The sequence below is a fragment of the Oryx dammah genome, unplaced genomic scaffold (assembly GCF_014754425.2).
Source record: "Oryx dammah isolate SB20612 unplaced genomic scaffold, SCBI_Odam_1.1 HiC_scaffold_5, whole genome shotgun sequence".
In the NCBI taxonomy this organism is placed as follows: domain Eukaryota; kingdom Metazoa; phylum Chordata; class Mammalia; order Artiodactyla; family Bovidae; genus Oryx; species Oryx dammah.
In genome coordinates, this window is record NW_024070189.1 from 105,014,386 (window position 1) to 105,033,198 (window position 18,813).

An 18,813-nucleotide genomic window follows, 5' to 3' on the forward strand; every position below is an offset into this window, starting at 1 on the left:
GGGGCGGCGGTGCCGCGAGGGCCGTCATCGGTCCGCAGGCTGCCTGGGCTCCTTCTGGGAGAGGGTGAGTGAAGGGGCCGCGGCGGGAAGCGCCCGCTCCGGAGGGTGAGCGGGGCCTTGGCGGGAGGCGTCCAGCGCAGCCGGGCGCGGCCCCTTGGGGTGGGGCGGGCTGCTGATGGGCCGCGACCGCTCTGACCCAGCGCAGCGCCGGGCTCTTAACTCCAGGTGTGCCTCCTCTCGCCCTGGGAGCCCAGCCGGCGAGAACACCAAGAGCCGAGCGGTCGCGCGCGGCTCTTCGACCACCTGTCCCCCGAGCGGCGAGGGCAGAGAGCTCGGCCCAGGGGCCCAGCGTCGGAGGGGCAAGTGGGGCCGAAGCCTCTGCAAGTCGCTCGGACCCTGGGATCCTCCCCGTCGCGAGCTGTCCCCGGGACCCGCCGTGAAAATCCCGGGGGATTGTCGACCAAGGTGCGGGTCTCGGGGCTCCAGCTCCTGCCCTTTGTGTAAAGCGCATCTCGGGACCGCCCTCAGTGGTTTCCGATTCCTTGGGGCGCTGGCGCGGGCCCCGCTTCACTCCTCTCTCCGTAAGAATGGGGAGGGCCATCCTATGCAGATTTCTACTTGAGGGAATCCTTTTCTTCTTTTAAAGCAGTTTTTTCTCTTACCAAAAATAAAGTTCACTATAGGACAACTAGAAGGTCCAGAGGAGCAAAAAGGGAAAAATCATTTGAAAACTGTCAAAATCTGCATCTCTATATACATAGAAACGCTTTCTAAACAAATATGTGGATATTAGTATCCTTTTCTCCATTTACTTTAAAAAATGAGTTATGAAATACGTGTGCGCGAATCTTAAGCTCCGTGATTTCTTAATAAATATTTTTATCTGTGTAGTACAACTTAAGATGCAGAATAAATTTTTTTTAATTTAATATTTTGAAACCATCTACTTACACTAGTTTGTAAGAACAGCTAAGTCAGCTTATTAATGAATATGAGGAAAAGTATGTCTGTGCCACGCTTAATCCTCTCTGTAGGCCTTAGTGTTCTTTCTCAGGGTTGTTGTGGGCTTTTTTTGATTTTTTGTTTAGTATTATAAACAATAAAGGCCATCTGGCTACATTTATCTCTGCATTCTTATCTCATTCCGTAAATCTTCTCAAGTGAAATTTCTAAATCATACTGTAAAGTTTTTGATACCTTCTGTCCTCTTCTCTCTAGAACAGTAGTAGTTTATAAACATTGCAAGGTAAGGGTACCTTATTGACACACAGTTAAGTCTGAGTGTTACTGTTCTCTAAGTTTCAGAGAGGTGCAAACAAAAAGGTGCAGCTATTTGCATTTTGAAAGCAAGTGAGTATTTTTATGCAGTTTGCATTGTGTTTTTAAATCGTGTGTCTGATACACAAATATATTTTCAATTTCTATGCAGAAATGTTGCATTTCTATATGTTCAGATGTGCAAACCTCCCCTTCATGTTTGGGTCTTTGACATCATTGTTAGGGAGTCTTTTAGTCCATATGTCACAAGATATTCATCTGCATTTTCTTCTAGTACTTTAGTTTCACTTTATGTGCAAATTTTTATTCTTTCCAAGTGGTAAGCTCTTGTTCTGAGTTACTGAATCATTCATCCTTTCTGTGGTGACCCAAGGACGAAAGAGCAGATAACACCAAGGAGGGTCTTAGAATGCAGGAACAGAAAATCCAGACCCTTATCGTCCTTCCTTCCCCCATGTTGTAACTAATAATGGATTTCAGGTCCTCCTGAGCAGTATAGCCTGTCTCCCCTCCTGCCCCCTAGAGAGAAGGTATTTGCCTTACTCTCCATCCCCCCACCCATCCAGTAAATGACCCGCAAGACTCCATCCCACTCCTTGCACCCTGGGTATAAAAGTGAACTAAGGACCGCTGTTTGAGGTCGGTTCTCCCTTGAGCTGGCCCACTGTTCTGACAGCGTCTCCCACTCTAATAAACTTTATTTCCCTCTCATTCTGTCTCATGTCTGAAAATTCTTTTCCAACCTGCGCTTGGACCACGACATTTTTGGTGGCCTGTACAGGGACCTTGGGGCCTCTTCCCCCACCTCCTCTCTTCTTTCTCATAGGGACCCTCTGCAAACAGGCAAGTGCTGTGGAAGCAACTGAGGAACTCTGGCCAGGGTCACCCTCTGGTGTGTTCCAAAGGCCCCACTGTGCCCCAGTAACTGCCGCCCGAACGGGTGAGGGTCTCTCCTTTGTCTTCTTTCCAACTGAGAACTAGGCCAACCAATATTGTGTGCACGGGTCAGGCACTTAAAAGCCATTAGGGCGCCTGCCACACGAAGACTCCCGTGTGAGGATAAGGGGGACACGGAACGGATCAGGCCACAAGGGCACCCACAGCAAGACAGTTTCTGTGTGCCATGTCAGGCACATAGTGATTGAAGGAAAACGGAGACCATTGTCCCCTGGCCACCGCCTCCCCAATAGGATTGTAAGGCAGATTCCTCAGACTTCTTGCCTGTCACTTCCTTCCTTTTCAGTCCAGATTGATTTACAGGAGCTTAGGTGTTGCTTTTGAGCTATCCCAAGAGTGGCTTCCATGTTTCAGGGAATCGCCAAACAGTGAGTCACCCGGTTGCTCCCAGGAATCTCTGTACATCCTGGGATCCTCTCTCAGACTCACCCCTTGGCTACATTCTCAGAAACTGGAAAATTTTGACCCTGCGGGAGACCTGGCTCCAATACAAACTGGGGGACCCCCAAAAAATATGGCCTCTGAATGGCACACTAGCTTTTGCCAAAAGCAGGGAAAGGACTCAGAATTTCCTTATGTTCTGTTGCCTCCCTGTCTCCTGTCCCCCTCTGTCTCCATCAGATTTCCTAGGTGACCCCTACTCGACCTTTCATATCCACCTGACCTCTTGGAGAGGATTCTGAGGTTCTCTTTGGTCCAGGTCTTTCCCTATATTCAAAAGCCTGAAGGATCAAAAACTCTCCTAACATTCTAAAGAATCCCCTTCTAACTACACTTATCTCTCAGGTGGGGAGGGAACCAAGCTTCCCCCACTCCTGAACATCCTAAAGAATTCCCTTCTAACTACTCTTTGTTTCTCAGGATGGGGAAGGACCAAGCTTCCTCCTGCAAATTCCCTTAACCCTTCAGATTCTTCTGATGGGACAAAGACCTCACTTCCCATCAGAGGGACAATCCAAGATTTTTATCAGCTGATCCGCCCCTGATATCAGAGTCAATTTGAGCACTATTTGGTCTATATTTTAGCTATAAAACTATGACTAAGCAACCCACTCCAGTACTCTTGCCTGGGAAATCCCATGGACAGAGGAGCCTGGTAGGCTGCAGCCCATGGGGTCACGAAGAGTCGGACACGACTGAGGACTTCCCTTTCACTTTTCACTTTCATGCATTGGAGAAGAAAATGGCAACCCCCTCTGGTATTCTTGCCTGGAGAATCCCAGGGACGGGAGCCTGGTGGGCTGCTGTCTATGGGGTCGCACAGAGTCGGACACGACTGAAGTGACTTAGCAGCAGCACAGAAAGGAAAGATAACTTTTTGACGCAGGATGGCCATGATGTTCTATAGACTTTGGAGAAAACTGGTTAAAATGAAATTTTTTCTTGGAAACTGCAAAACTGGTTCTTTTTGCATATGCAATTAAGAACACCTAGCTTATTAAAAGGCCTGCCTAGGGAAAAGCTTGAAGTTAACTCTTTCCATGTCCTTGAAATACACAGCCCACTTTACCTGAGACCTCAACCTTGGGCAAATTAGAATTTTTTAAAAAGGGGGGCAGGGGGAGGAAATCAAAGAGACATTTTAAATCTCAAGCGGAAAACTGCGATCTCTGTCTGTATTTATGTATGTCTCAGTGTGTGTCTTTTGGGTTTTTTTGATAATATTGCTGAAGTTGTAAATGAGTTTTAATTTATTGGCCTAAAGAAAAGTAAGCGCTTACAAATCAAATCTAAATACAAGGGAAATTAAATGAATTTCAGATTCATATGAACTGGGAAATATGCAATATTAAGTATCTAGTATTAATGTTTGTTTGCTAATCTGATATAGACATATCTAAGAGTCATTAACGTTAAGCATATTTCCTTTGTGCCTAGGTTTATTATAAGTTAAATATTGTTATATTGTTTTATCTGTTACAAGTTTGTCAACAAGAAAAGTACCTGTAGGAAAAAAAACCTGAAAAATGTAAATGAGATATGAGCTTTTAGATAAACTATTAAGAATAATTATACTTTAGAAATGTCTGTCTAAAACAGCAGTCTCTCTAGATTTTGGTAACCTGAATATCTAGGGTTGTGCTAAACTAAGTGAATGAAGTTTATTGAATAGCTAGGTCATTTCCAAATAAAATAAGATTCTGAAACATTCATTACTGAACACTAACTTCCTCTTACAGAGAAACTAGTGATTTTGGACTTTTATTGAATAATGTTTGATGCCATCCTGAGATGTTCTCTAGAATTTTTTTTTAGAATTTAAAAACATAAATCACTGGTATTTATGTTCATCAATCTATAGAATGCTAATATAAAGGTCAGTTCTTGGTTGCTTAAGGAAAGTAGGATGTGTGTTTTCAGTAAAGAAGATATGAGGAATGAAATTACATTTTATGAAGGGAAAAGGAAGTAGGTCTGACTTACTGGTGACTGTCTCAGGATGGGAGAACAAAGTAATGGGTACAGAAAGTGATAAGAAGATTTTATGAAAAGTGGACCCCAAGGGAAGAGTTTTGTTTTCTTGAGATGTTGAACTGCCTTTGATAATGGATTTTAAGTTTCTTTATCCCTGAAGTGATCTGTTCTATGTTTACCTTTGAAATCTTTTGTTAACTTTGGCTAAGTGAGTAACTGTTGTTTCATTGTGACTTATATGATCCTATCTGACTGAGTGTTATAAACCCTTTTGATATTTATTGAAAACACTTCCTAAATCATTTGACTTCTAGCTAACTTTGGGATGCTTCAGAGGGCCCCTGAGACATTCCCAAAGAGAGATATTAAACTACCTGAGTTCATTTGACATGTTAAATTACTTGGGAAGTATTGCTAGAAGAGTGATGAATCATCTCAGGTTATATTGTATGGTTGATGTTACTAATATAGATATCCTAGAAATTAAGTGAAATTCATGAAAATCTGATATGTCCTGATAAAATGTCGTTATAATTCTAGTTATCATGTTAAAGTGTTACAAGTCACAGCAATGACCAGGCTACATTGTCAATTGCAATTTAATCAGATTTTAAACATGCCTTCTATGGTTTCACCCTGATGCCTTTGCAAGAATACTGCTACTTCAAGATTTATGGAAAAGACTTTTCTAAGATTAAGCGATAAACAAATTTTGTTTGTTATCTGGTAAACTGGGAACAGACTGGAATTTAGTCTACTCTCTATGTTACGAAAACAAAGTTTTCCTAGAATGAAGTTTTTGATAACAGATTATCAATTTCTTTGCCTTTAAATGGTTTATATTTGTTTTAAAAATCTTTTGTTACTTTGGTAAAGTAAATAAACATTATTTAAGATTACAGTGCATGTAGACAAAGCTCATTCTGCTTCTACAAAATATAAGCCCTAACGGTTAGACTTTTGCTATCCTGATGTCCTTAAAACGTGGCAACAGTCTACTCCTAAATCGGGGGATTAAAAATCGGTGAACAGTAGCTGTAAATCAGAGTCAGGGCTACGGGAAGTCCAAGATGGCCACTTGGCTTTTCCCGGCTCCCTGACAAGTCTCATTTTTATTTGATGGGTTAAAGCCTTCCCTGCCTACAGGGTCAATGTCCTCACAATGACAAAAAAATTATATTTCACTTAATATTAAGTTCTAGTTTTGTTGATTAAGGTCTGTTTACTTCCGAGATAGTTCCTTGTTGTTATGTTATATTGCTGCTGCTAAGTCACTTCAGTTGTGTCTGACTCTGTGTGACCCCATAGATGGTAGCCCACCAGGCTCCCCCGTCCCTGGGATTCTCCAGGCAAGAACACTGGAGTGGGTTGCCATTTCCTTCTCCAATGCATGAAAGTGAAAAGTGAAAGTCAAGTCGCTCAGTTGTGTCCGACTCTTCGTGACCCCATGGACTGCAGCCTACCAGGCTCCTCCACCCATGGGATTTCCCAGGCAGGAGTACTGGAGTGGGGTGCCATTGCCTTCTCCGGTTATATTGCTAAAAAGTTTAATTAATTATTAAAAAGGACACTCTAAGTTTGCTTCTAAAGCTTAGCTCAGTAACCAATCTTTGAATAAAGGTCAGATGGACTCTATACTGGACTCTATCTAATGAAAGTTCTTGACACAGTTCTTATTTATGACCTTATTAATAACTGCTGGCTTTGTTATTTTCTATGTTGCTTGTTTCAGATGATTGTTTCTTACGTTACTAAATGTGTGACTGAGCCTGTGATAAAATGTGGATATGCAGTTCCATATGAGATCAATGATTATAACAATGTAACTCTAGATATGGGAAGAAGCAACATGAGGGAATCATTTCCTGGACCAAGAGGCTAGTAAGACAGGTATGGTCCAGAGACTTTTGCTACTTGCAAGGTCTGGTCCCGTAAGAGCACACTTGAGTGGACTGTCCATGGAATCTTTGGGATTGAGCCTTGAGAATGAGCCTTCCCAGCACTGCGGGACACAACAGCCATGAAATGCCCCCAAAGCATGGTCAAATATGTGGCTATGAAGGGACCCTGCTGACTGGAAGTTGGCACTTGCCAGCTGCCTCTAAAAAGATTACATCATGACCACTGCAAGCTGCTGGCCTTCAACACCCCTTGAAAGGAGTTCAGGGTGGAGATCAGAAATAAGGCACTCTGTGCTCTGGGAAAAACTCAAAAGACCCGGCCTTGAGATAATCAGATGCTTTGAGGTAAAGATTCTCTGAGCCCCAATTCTTGTCTCTTCTCGTACCCAGAGAAACTCGAACGTCGTGAACCAGCCTGGTCCTGGCTTTCCTGGCTAGCTCCTCAGCGTTTCTACTTCTATTCATCTTTGGGCCACGCACCTCCAACTTCTGGGTTAAGTTTGTTTCTTCTAGAGTACAACACATCTCCAAGTGATAGTATGAGAAGAAGATACCCTGACCAACACCAGACAATGCTGAAACAAGCCGCCTTATCATTCCATGGACGCTCCTCTCCCTCCGTAAATGCACCCTGGCAGAGAGCAGGCAAAGGGAACCCAGAGCCCCATGACAGCCTGAAGAAGTCAGAGCGGTCACCACCCCTTTTCCTTTGAGACTGGTTTCCGAAACGCCTGAGAAGGGAAATAGGTAGATAGTTAGATATGAGCAGGGTATCAACAGGGGCCAAAGAATTGGCCCTAAAAATAAAGAGAGGGCATGTCAATGTATGGCAAAACCAATACAGAATTGTAGAGTAAAATAAAAAATTAATTAATTAAAAAAAAAATAGAGGGGGGAATGTGGTGACCCAAGGACGAAAGAGCAGATAAAACCAAAGAGGGTCTTGGAATGCAGGAACAGAAAAACCAGACCGTTATCGTCCTTCCCTCCCCCGTGTTGTAATATTAATGGACTTCAGGTCCTCCTGAGCAGTATAACCTGTCTCTCCTCCTACCCTCATAGAGAGAGGGTATTTGCCTTACTCTCCCTCCACCCAGCCACCCAGTATATGTGCCTCATCCCATCAGCAAATGACCCGCAAGACCCCATCCCACACCTTGCACCCTGGGTATAAAAGTGAACTAAGGACCGCTGTTCAAGGCCGGTTCTCCCTTGAGCTGGCCCACTGTTCTAACAGCGTCTCCCACTCTAATAAACGTTATTTCCCTCTCATTCTGTCTCATGTCTGGAAATTCTTTTCCAACCTGTGCTCGGACCACAACATTTTCTTCATTGATGTGAACTGTCACATTTTTTCATATCCTGAATTCTTATGTATAAACTGTTTCCTGAACTGTTTGTGTTGCTAGGATTTTAATTTATTCCATTGACCCTTTCCCCTGTTAGACTATAACATCCGTGAGGGTAGAGAGTTTATTTTGTCTGCCCTAAGAATAGGTGCCTGGTACACGGTAGGTGGCCAACAGTATATCTGGTGAATGAATGATTCTCCCCATGCAGTAACACTGTGTTCTAGTTTTGTGTATGTGGCCGTCATGTCCAATTCTTTGTGATCCCATGGACTTTAGCCTGCTAGGCTTCTCTGTCCATGGGATTTTCCCGGCAAGAATACTGGATTGGCTTGCCATTTCCTCCTCCAGGGAGTCCTATAATATTTGGAGGGCAAGTTTGCTATTCCCTTTCAGAAATTTCCTTGCTATTGTTTCATAACACAGTTAACTTTTAAAAAAGATCATCTTTTCTGTAATTAACCTCACAAGATTATTATTTAGGTATAACTTGGTTGGGAATGTGTTAAGTTTATAAATTAATTTCAAAGAAGTGACAGCAGGATATTGTGACATCCAGGAAGATGGTATGTCTCTCTTTGTTCAGCTTTCTTTAAATAAGTTTAATCAGTAAATTAAATGGTATTTTTTAATGGTATTCTTCACATAAATACCATATACTTCTTATTTGGCTTATCTGTAGGTATTATATTGTAGACAAAAAAAGAGCTCACAACCTAAAAGTTGGGAGTTATGTTTTATTCAGCAGAAATTTTTATGACCTCAAGCTCAAGCCTGGGAGGCAGCGTATATCTCAAGTAACCCTGAGAAAACTGCTCTGAGGAGGCTGGGGAGGAGTCAGGGTATATATAGGAGTTTTGCAACAAAGGGCAGGTAGTCTGAATGTCAAAAGATGATTGTTAATTAAAGAAAACTGGATAGCTCAAGGAATTTAGCACTTTTCTGTGTATGGGAAGATGCAAGAGTCAGGGCTCACTGAAATCATTCCTTTGATAGGCTCCTGGGCTGCCTGGGGCCGGTATCCTGTGTTTTCACACCCTGAGTTTCCTCAAGGCTTACTGTGGGGAGGGGCTGAAGTCTGATGTCTGCTAGATGCCAGGTATCCTTTCTTTCCTGAGTTCCCCTCCAGGCTCCCCAGCTCACTGGTGGCGTATGCAACCCTGATAACTACAATATCCTTTGTTTACTGATGTGGCAGGCAATATTCCATTCTCAGTTTTTTGTTTTTTTTTTTTTGGCAGGAGTCTTGTTTCTCACATCTTTTCCTTCCCTCAGCTCCATCTTCTCTGGATCCTGCCCAACCCCTGGGAAGGACACCACAGGAAGGAAGGAGAAGGCAATGGCTGCTGGGCCTCTACTTTGGGGAGTTCAGGTAAGCTCAGCTTTCTCTCAAACCTCTCTCTTACTCCTTGCTCCTATAGTGTAGGTAGGCCTCACCACAGAAAACAGAACAGTTGAGATCTCTGAATGTCGGATGTTTTCCACAAAACCCTCCCTCTATGTCTCTCAGTTCTAGTCTCAGTTGCCAGTTCCTTATTCAGCTGGATGCCTTGGCCTGTTAATTTGTTGGTGCAGTTCAGGGGTCAAAAAAGGAACAGAAATCATGTGCGAGATGGTCCTTATAGGTGCTTGCTTATAGGGCTATGGACTCTCCAGGAACATAAAAGAGGTCACATTTCTACAGGGAATAGTCATGATGATTGCACAGGTATACAATAATAAGAAATTAAAAGACGCTTACTCCTTGGAAGAAAAGTTATGACCAACCTAGATAGCATATTCAAAAGCAGAGACATCACTTTGCTGACTAAGGTCCGACTAGTCAAGGCTATGGTTTTTCCTGTGGTCATGTATGGATGTGAGAGTTGGACTGTGAAGAAGGCTGAGCACCAAAGAATTGATGCTTTTGAACTGTGGTGTTGGAGAAGACTCTGGAGAGTCCCTTGGACTGCAAGGAGATCCAACCAGGCCATTCTAAAGGAGATCAGCCCAGGGTGTTCTTTGGAAGGAATGATGCTGAAACTGAAACTCCAGTACTTTGGCCACGTCATGCGAAGAGTTGACTCATTGGAAAAGACTCTGATGCTGGGAGGGATTGGGGGCAGGAGGAGGGGACGACAGAGGATGAGATGGCTGGATGGCATCACCAACTTGATGGACGTGAGTTTGAGTGAACTCCGGGAGTTGGTGATGGACAGAGAGGCCTGGCGTGCTATAGTAGTTCATGGGGTCGCAAAGAGTCGGACACGACTGAGTGACTGAACTGAACTGAATGATAATAAGAAAAAGTACAGTTAAGTACCCAGGTTGTCAGAGTTCCAGGACCCAGGTTTTCCAGAGTTCAGGAGAAAGAGATCAGTGTGGTGACCAGAAGTAGGGTTGAGTAGGGATATGTGGAGAGGATTTGCTGTAGTGAAGTCAGAGCATCTGAAGTTTAAATTCCAAATATTATTTAACAGCTGCACTGTCTTGGGTGAGTGGCCTGACTTCCCTAAGCATTAGTTCCTCATGGTGATGACAGAAATAACAGCGTTAACTGAGTGTTTGCCACACATTTGACAGTGATAAGAATTTCACTGGACTTGTTTCACTTAATAATACCTACTTCATAGGTGTGGTGAAAGATCAAATGAGATGAAGTAAAAAGAGCCCAGCATTGGTTCCTGGAATGTTGACAGTACTAGCTCAGTTGTAGGCATTCTTAGCATTATTCCAGACACTATACTTGGTGTTTTATTAGAGTTTGTCAACTGAAAAAAAAATGCACAACACGAGAATTGTTAAGTTTTATTTGGGGCAAAATGAGGACTGAAGGCAGCATTTCAGATAGCTCTTAGAAACTGCTCCAAAGACGTAGGGGGGATGGTTAATATGTATGTGATTTTGGGGAAGGGGGAGTACATGCAATCAAGCACTTTTTTTTTTTTTTTTTTTGCAGAAGGTTACTGCTAGTCACAAGGAGCAGATGTCACCATGAAGGATTTTAGTGCTTTTCTAGATATGACAGGATGCAAGAACTGGGCTAATAATATTGTCTCCTGAAAATAACTATCTAAAGACCTGTTTTGCCAGTTTTCCCAGAAGACAGATGCTTCTTTCCTGATCTCCACCCTGAACTCTTTTCAGGGGGTGTTGAAGGTCAGCAGTTGGAGCAGCTCGTGTGTAGAGGTAGATGGCAAGTACCAATTTGTAGGTGACAAGTTTTACAGGTGGAGTGAAGGTAGCAAGGGACTGGAAGTAAGAGGGAATCAGAGACAGTTGGGGTCAAGTACCAGGAAGGAGGAGTTTGTGTGTTGGGTGGGGTGGTAGGCCTGAGAGTAGAGGAGAAGTCAGAGGAATTTAAATAAGGGAGTTGGCAAGATGAGAGCTTTTCTGAGAAGAAGCAGAAAAAATCAGAGGAAAAAAGTGAATAAGGAGCCTAGGCTTGTTTTGCTGTGAGAGATTGCTTGAAATGGACCCTACTAGTTTTTGCTAGAACTTGAAGTTGTTGCTTCTCTGGAAAAGGAAGTAAGACATCAGGAGGATTTAACCCAGGAAACTCTTAAGTTCTTAGGTGTTTTTTTTGTTTTACTTTTTAAGTTTAGGTATAGTTTACCTTGTCTGCCATCCTAAAGGACTTGTGGTATTTTCTCTAGTCATAAGGTCATATGTTAGGAGTCTCTTGAATATGTCACTTGGTTATTTATAAAAGGAGCCAGTCTAAAGACTTCATGAAGACAAACGTTGACTGTCATGATTTCTCTTTGTACTACTTTCTCTCCTCAGTGTTATCAAGCTCAGTTTTAAAAGGAAACATAATTCACAAAAATAGGTACTATCAGAGAATTTCTGGAAAGGAGGAAGATTTAAGGTGGGTGAGCACTCAGAAGATTTTAGTTGATGAAGGCTTCAGTTTGGTTGTCAATAGCCTTGATTTTATTTTATTTAGTTAAAATGCATGCATGCTGCATGCCAAGTTGCTTCAGTCATATCTGACTCTTTGCAACCCTATGGACTACTGTAGCCTCCCCGGTTTCATAGGGTTCTCCAAGGAAGAATACTGGATTGGGTTGCCATGCCCTCCTCCAGGGGATCTTCTTGACCCAGAGATTAAACCTGTGTCTCCAGTGACTCCTGCATTGCGGGCAGATTCTTTACTGCTGAGCCATCAGGGAAGCCCATTTAGTTTAATAGTGCTAACTAGATTTTTAAGTCAACTTTATTTTTCAGGTGTCATTTACATAAAATAACCCAGTTAAAGCATACAGTTCACTGAGTTTTGACAAATTTGTGCACCAACATCACCAGTGTCCCAGTCAAGCTATAGAACATTGTCATCACTCCAGAAAGTATCCTCACCTATTTCCTATCCACAGCTCCCATCCCAGGTAATCAGTGGTTTCACCTGCTTCCTACACAAAACTCCCATCCCAGGCAATCACTGGTTTGATTTTTAAATACTTAACTATTTGTTTCCTAAAGTTAAGGACCCTGTTTTATGTCCTTACACTAATACAATTCTGTTAGCTGATCTGCCGACCTTAGTCCTGTTTTGCCACAAATGTCCTTTATCTGATCCAGGAACTAATCCAGTTCTCACCTGGCATCTAAATGTCCTGTCTCCTTAGTCTCCCTGACTCTGGAACAGTTTCTCAGTCTTTGTCTTTGATGACCTTGACACTTTCAAAGAGTATAGTGATTGATTTAGGATGTATCAGTGCAGTGTTAGAGCTGTATTCCTTCTTTCATCTTTCCTAATATTTCCATCTTTCCTATATTAACCAGTTATGTGACTGTGAATTGCCCAAGTATAACTTGCATTTGCCTTTAAGTTTTATCCTCTTTTTCTGAATATAAATATTAAGCATATAGTTGTAAAAAAAATTAAGGTGGAAAGGTTATAAGATATACTTCTAGGTCTCAAATTCTCAAAAATGACTGTAGATGTACATTCTTCCAGCCTTTTAAGATGCCTTTTTGTGTCCTTTGTCCATTTTTATGTTGAGTTGTTTATATATTAAAGAAGTAGATATTAGTCCTTTGCCATAAATCGCCATTCTTGTTCCCTGTCATTCAGCTTTAAATTTTTTTGTAATCTTAGGCTACAAATAAAGTTTTATGCGGTTAACATTTCTTTTCCTTTGTTTATCTTTGGAATTATTGCTATGAAAGTTTTTCTGTAGCCTAAGTTTATAGAAATACTTTCCTATATTTTCTATTGGTTTTTATCATTTTAAATTTAGTTTCTTGAGCTATCTGGAATTTATTGTACACATGTGAGGTTGGACTCTAACTTCATTTAATGTGTGGTGAGGCATTTCATCATCCATCCTTTCATTAAACATATTTTTAGTGCCTGCCTACCATGTGCTAAGCCATGTTCTGGATGATGGGAAGGTAGTAGTGAAAGAAAGACAAAGCCCTTTCCTCCTTGATTTTCTCTTCTAGAAAGAGAAGGCAGCAATGAAGAAGAAGAAATACTACTGAGGATGTTGTTACATGCTGTGGTCACCAAACAGTACGGTGGCCTGGCTGAGTGTGACATGGTGTCTGCTTTAGTTAGGCAGAACTGGGTTGGCACATTTGAGGAGATGGCATTCAAACTGTTGTACACCTATTGAAATAATATATTGAGTACTCTGCTTATTCTTGAAAGATTTGAAATACTACCTAAATTTACACTAAATTAGATAATACACTAAATTTATATATGTATATAAAATGTTTACATTTAACATATTTAGATACATATACATACACACTTGAGTTTATTTTTCTGAATTCTGTTCTGTTGCTCTATTTCTACTGTAGTACCACTCTATTTTATTTGTTTTAGAATTTACTTTGTTAGTTTATAAAGAACATCCCAACCTCCTTTGGTTACTGTACTATTCGTATACATTTATCCTTAGGGTCAAATTTTATTAACTATTACCAAGTTCAACAAAAACCATTAAAAAATATGCAGTTTTGATTTGGGTTTACTAACTATATCAATTTGAGGAAGATTACCATCTTTACAATATTTATTCTTCCTATTGAGGAAAAAAAATTACCTTTCCTTTTATTCAGGTCTTTCATTATGGCTTTTGTTAACTTTCATCATGAGGATCTTGCTTATTCCTAGTAAGTGTATTCCGAGGTGTTTCAGTTTTTGTTGCTATGGTGATTGTGATTTAACCAGAGTTATGACTTGGTTAAAAAAAATTAAGACACTGGGTTGCTGAGAATTACATCTGAAAACATTGTGCTGCTGTGGTGTCTAAAACTTTATCACTATTGTATCTTCTTTATAAAATATACTTTCATTATTAAAATATTCCTATTTATTCCATTTGATTTTGGCCTTTATAAAGACTAACAATATAAAAAAACTCTGTGTTTTATATTTGAGGAAACCTCTGCATGAAGGAGATAAACCCATGAAGCTGCTTATTTCAAATACCATGATTTACCATGAGCTTAATGTAGTGCTGGGGAGAAAAAAACCCATAATAAGTGGAAAGGAGAAAGGGAGAAAACATCTTAAGAGATTAGCAACAGATACATTTTATGACTGATACAGTTAAGTTTCACTTTAGCTTTTTAAACAGAAAAGGCAATGGCACCCCACTCCTGTACTCATGCCAGGAAAATCCCATGGATGGAGGAGCCTGGTAGGCTGCAGTCCACGGGGTCCCTAAGGGTCGGACACGACTGAGCGACTTCACTTTCACTTTTCACTTTCATGCATTGGAGAAGGACATGGTGTACTTGCCTGGAGAATCCCAGGGACAGGGGAGCCTGGTGGGCTGCCATCTATTGGGTCGCACAGAGTCGGACACAACTGAAGTGACTTAGCAGCAGCAGCTTTTAAAAATGGCTTTCCATACTAATCTACCCAGGGTTCCATAGTATGCTTCATAGTAGGGACAAGCTCTGAGGCCTGTGGCAGGAGTGGAGGGGGTAGTAGGTTCTGCACTTAAGGGAATGAGAAGAATCTAGGAAGGTAGAGAAGACCAACATATAACCCATCAGAGTCTAAAGTTGGGCTTTTAATTTTGCCTTATTATTAACTTATTGAAAGTAGGTTAATTTTTTGGAAAGAGAATATCATATTTATTATTGGTTTTTAATGCATTGGTTTTTTTTAATGAATTTTTTTATTATTATTTTTTTAATTTTTTGGCTGCATTGGGTCTTTGTGGCTGCACGTGGCTTTCTCTAGTTGTGGTGAGCACAGTCTACCGTCTAGTTGCGGGGAGTGGACTTCTCATTACGGTGGCTTCTCATTGCAGAGCACAGGCTCTAGGGCACGCAGACTTCAGTAGCTGCAGTGCCTGGGCTCAGTAGTTACAGCTTGTGGGCTTAGATGCTCCACGGCGCATAGAATCTTTCCGGACCAAGGATTGAACTGGTGTCCCCTGCATTGATAGGTGGATTCTTAACCACTGGACCACCAGGGAAGCCCAGAAAGAGGGTATCATATATATGAGCTATTACCTTTTTCACAAAGGGGCTTATATTTTATGTCCACATATATTCTACCTTATCTGTTATTGATATGGTCTCATCCCTGTTTTTTATTTGCTTTTGCCTGCTGTATCTTGTCTGTGTGTGTGCGTGCTCAGTCAGTCATGTCTGACTCTTTGTTACACTGTGGACTGTAGCCCACCAGGCTCCTCTGTCCATAGGATTCTCTAAGCAAGAATACTGGAGGAGGTTGCCATTCCCTCCTCCAGGGGATCTTCCCGATCCAGAGGTTGAACCTGCATCTCCTGTATCTCCGGCATTGCAGGCAGATTCTTTACCACTGAGCCACCTGGGAAGCCCATGTCTTTTCTCTAGCATCCCCACTTTTTAAAACTTTTTGGTTTGTATTTTATGTGTGTCTCTTATATGTATATATGTGTTAGTTGCTCAGTTGTGACTGACTCTTTGCAGCCCCATGGACTATAGCCTGCCAGGCTCCTCTATCCATGTAATTTTCCAGGGTTTCTTGTGTGTGCCATATAATTGTATTTTAAGCCAATTTTACTGCTTTTCTCTTTTAATAGATAAAGCCAATCCATTTAAATTTATTGTTATACATGTATTGAGTCATTCTTTTGTTAATGATTTATCATGATTATGCTTTCTTGTTTCTTCCCCTTTCTTTAGAACATTTTTCAAACTGATGATTTTTCTCATTTCTTTTTTTCCTTTCATAAAATGGAATTTCTGCCATGTATTTATATACTACTAGTAGCTACTTTTGGTGACAGAGGATAAGATGGTTGGATGGTATCACTGATTCAGTGGACATGAACTTGGGCAAACTCTGGGAGATGGTGAAGGACAGGGAAGCCAGACGTGTTACAGTCCATGGGTTTGAGAAGAGTCCAACATGGCTTGGCAACTGAACAAGTAGCTACTTTTACTTTTCTCAACAATATTTGTCAATAATTTTTAACATGTTTTTGTTATTTCGATATGTTGATTTAAAAGTACTAGGAGAAAATAAATAATGAGGTAGAAAGAAATATAATAAACTCTGTGCCTCAGGGTTGACACTTTTTCTAGAGTTCATAGCCAGTAGGATGTAAAATATCCAGATTGCTTGGAAATTGGTTTCATTCCATCTCTGAACTCATCAGTCCTTTTCTCTCTTTTGCCTATTCAAATATTACAGTGCTCTCTGTCCTTAAATGCAACCTTTTCCATTGCTTTATTTCCACAACTTATTCCTTACTTCTTTTCATATGGTCTTTTTTTTTTTTTTCTCATCTTCACAAAAAGTTTGAAGTAATTTCATCTGGCTGCTTCTGATTCCTCATCTTCCATTTATTCTTTTATCCACTGTAAGCTGACTTCTTCCTTCATCATTCTTCTGAAATTAGCTAATTTTCAAATCAGACGTTCTTTTCAACCATCATGCTATTTGACCTACCTGACTTCTGATAGTGTTGACTAGCCCCTCTTCTTTGAAACCCCTTTCCCCCCCTGAGTTTCAGTCCTGAGTCTCCTTCCATCTCCCTTTCTGTCTTTCTCTCACTCTTACGCTTGCTGAGAGTTGCTGGGATCTTTTCTTGGCCTTCTTCTCACCACATGGGGAGTTAGATGGCCTTGGGTTCAAGCCGTATGACTTGCATGGACTAACCTTTTTGATCCTCAGATTCCTCACTGGTAAAATGATGACTTCAACTCTGTCACTCTGGCAGGTTGTCCTTCGGGTTAAATGAGCTGAGGCATGTGAATCTCCTCTTGGTACAGAACTGAGTACAAGGCGAGTTGTCATTTAGTGTGACTGCCACTCAGTTAGTGTTCCCTCTTGTGTTAGTTAGGGTTCTCCAGAGAAGGAGAACCACTAAGATATATGTCGATATACAGAGAGGTTATGAGGAGCTGGCTCACACAGTTATGGAGGATGAAGCGTTCCCGTGACCTTCCATCTGCAACTGCAGAGGGCCCAGGAAAGCCAGCGCTGCTGTCCCACTCCAAACCAAGGGGTGTGAGATCCAGCAACTGATGGTCTAAGTCCTGGTCTGAGTCTGAAGGCTCAAGAACTAAGAGAGTTGTGTTTAAGGGCTGGAGAAGATGGCTATCTCAGCTCAAGCAGAGAGAGCAAATTCACCTTTCTTCAGCCTTTTTGTTCTGTGTGGGCCCTCAGTGGATTGGATGATGCCTTCCTCCTTTTTGGTAACTCAATCTACCTGTTCAAATGGGAGCACTCTCACAGAAATACCCAGAAATAATGCTTTACCAACTCTCAGATCATACCTTAGCCCAGTCAAGTTGACATGTGAAATTAACCATCACACTTATCAAACATAGTGATTTCTTACAGAGTTTTATTTCCTCGTCTAAGAGATGGAAAACAAGGCCCAAATTGGCTTGTAAGTTTGAAATGCCATTTTCAAGTCAAGCTGGGTGTTTTGCTGGTTGTCTCACAGACCAGCCACGTTCTAGATTTATCCTATTTATACATGCTTTCCCCCCATTAACTGGAGTTTCCACCCAGTTATTGTAAAGCCTAAAATTCCATGTGCTGTCTCTACAACTTTGAACCTTAGGGAGCTCCAGAGACCTAGCTGTGAGTTCCCCTGCTCTCACTGGATATGCTCCCACCTAGTGGGAAGGACTCCCCACCCAACTGGCTCTCGTCAGTCTGGCCAGGTACGCTTGTACCAATACTCAGCCTAATGGTTTTTTATCTTCCTACCAGCTCGAAAATGTTTAAACAAGCCAATCATATCTTCCCATGGTAGCCAAGGGTCACATCGCCCTCCTGTCAGTACACAGCCTGCCTCCCACAGCCCATGCTGGTTCACTGTTTCTGAGTATGACCACCAAATGGTCTTGCATGGTGTGGAGTGTCCTCCCCCAGGTTGTGAGAATATGTGACTAAAAACTGCTGTCCATCTCTTCTGTCCAGTGCTGTGTGTCATGTATTTGGTCATCTTGTGCTGTTTAGGGTGGGGAATCCGTCCTTTCATCAGTGGGGTAAATAGGATACAATCAGAATACCATCTACTCTTCTCCACTGCTAATCTGGAGCAGCCGTCAATGTCTTTCCCTGTTACTCCTTATGTCTGTCCCTGATTGTTTCATAATATTGTCTGTTTTTGTTGCAGATGTTCAGTTTCTTTTGGAAGGTAACATTTTCTCTCACAGATCTCTTCTTTATCCTATCCTGTCTAATGCTGCTTGTTTTCTGTTATTTTTGTTTTACTTCCCTCAGAGGTGTTATTGGCATAATTGTTTTTTAAGCAGGAATTTATAGTTTCAGGATTCAAGGATGTGTCTGTGGACTTCACCTGGGAGGAGCAGGTCCATCTAGAGTCTCCTCAGAGGAACCTGTATGGGAAAGTGATGCTGAGAAACTATAGGAACCTGGTTTCACTGGGTAAGGACTTCTTGTAACTCAAACCCTACCTGTTACCATCTTTCCTACCACTGACAGCTTGTACAGCCTC

The 18,813-nt window shown here is 41.7% G+C and overlaps 1 protein-coding gene across 1 annotated transcript in view; it reads left to right on the plus strand.

Annotated features, from left to right (window-relative positions):
• The window catches only part of ZFP2 (ZFP2 zinc finger protein), a 23,916-nt gene continuing 5,103 nt past the window's right edge, over positions 1-18,813 (plus strand). Inside the window, exons 1-2 of the mRNA XM_040241308.1 lie at positions 1-64; positions 9,142-9,272. The gene's annotated coding sequence lies outside the window, so the exon portion shown is untranslated. The remainder of the gene's footprint in view (positions 65-9,141; positions 9,273-18,813) is intronic.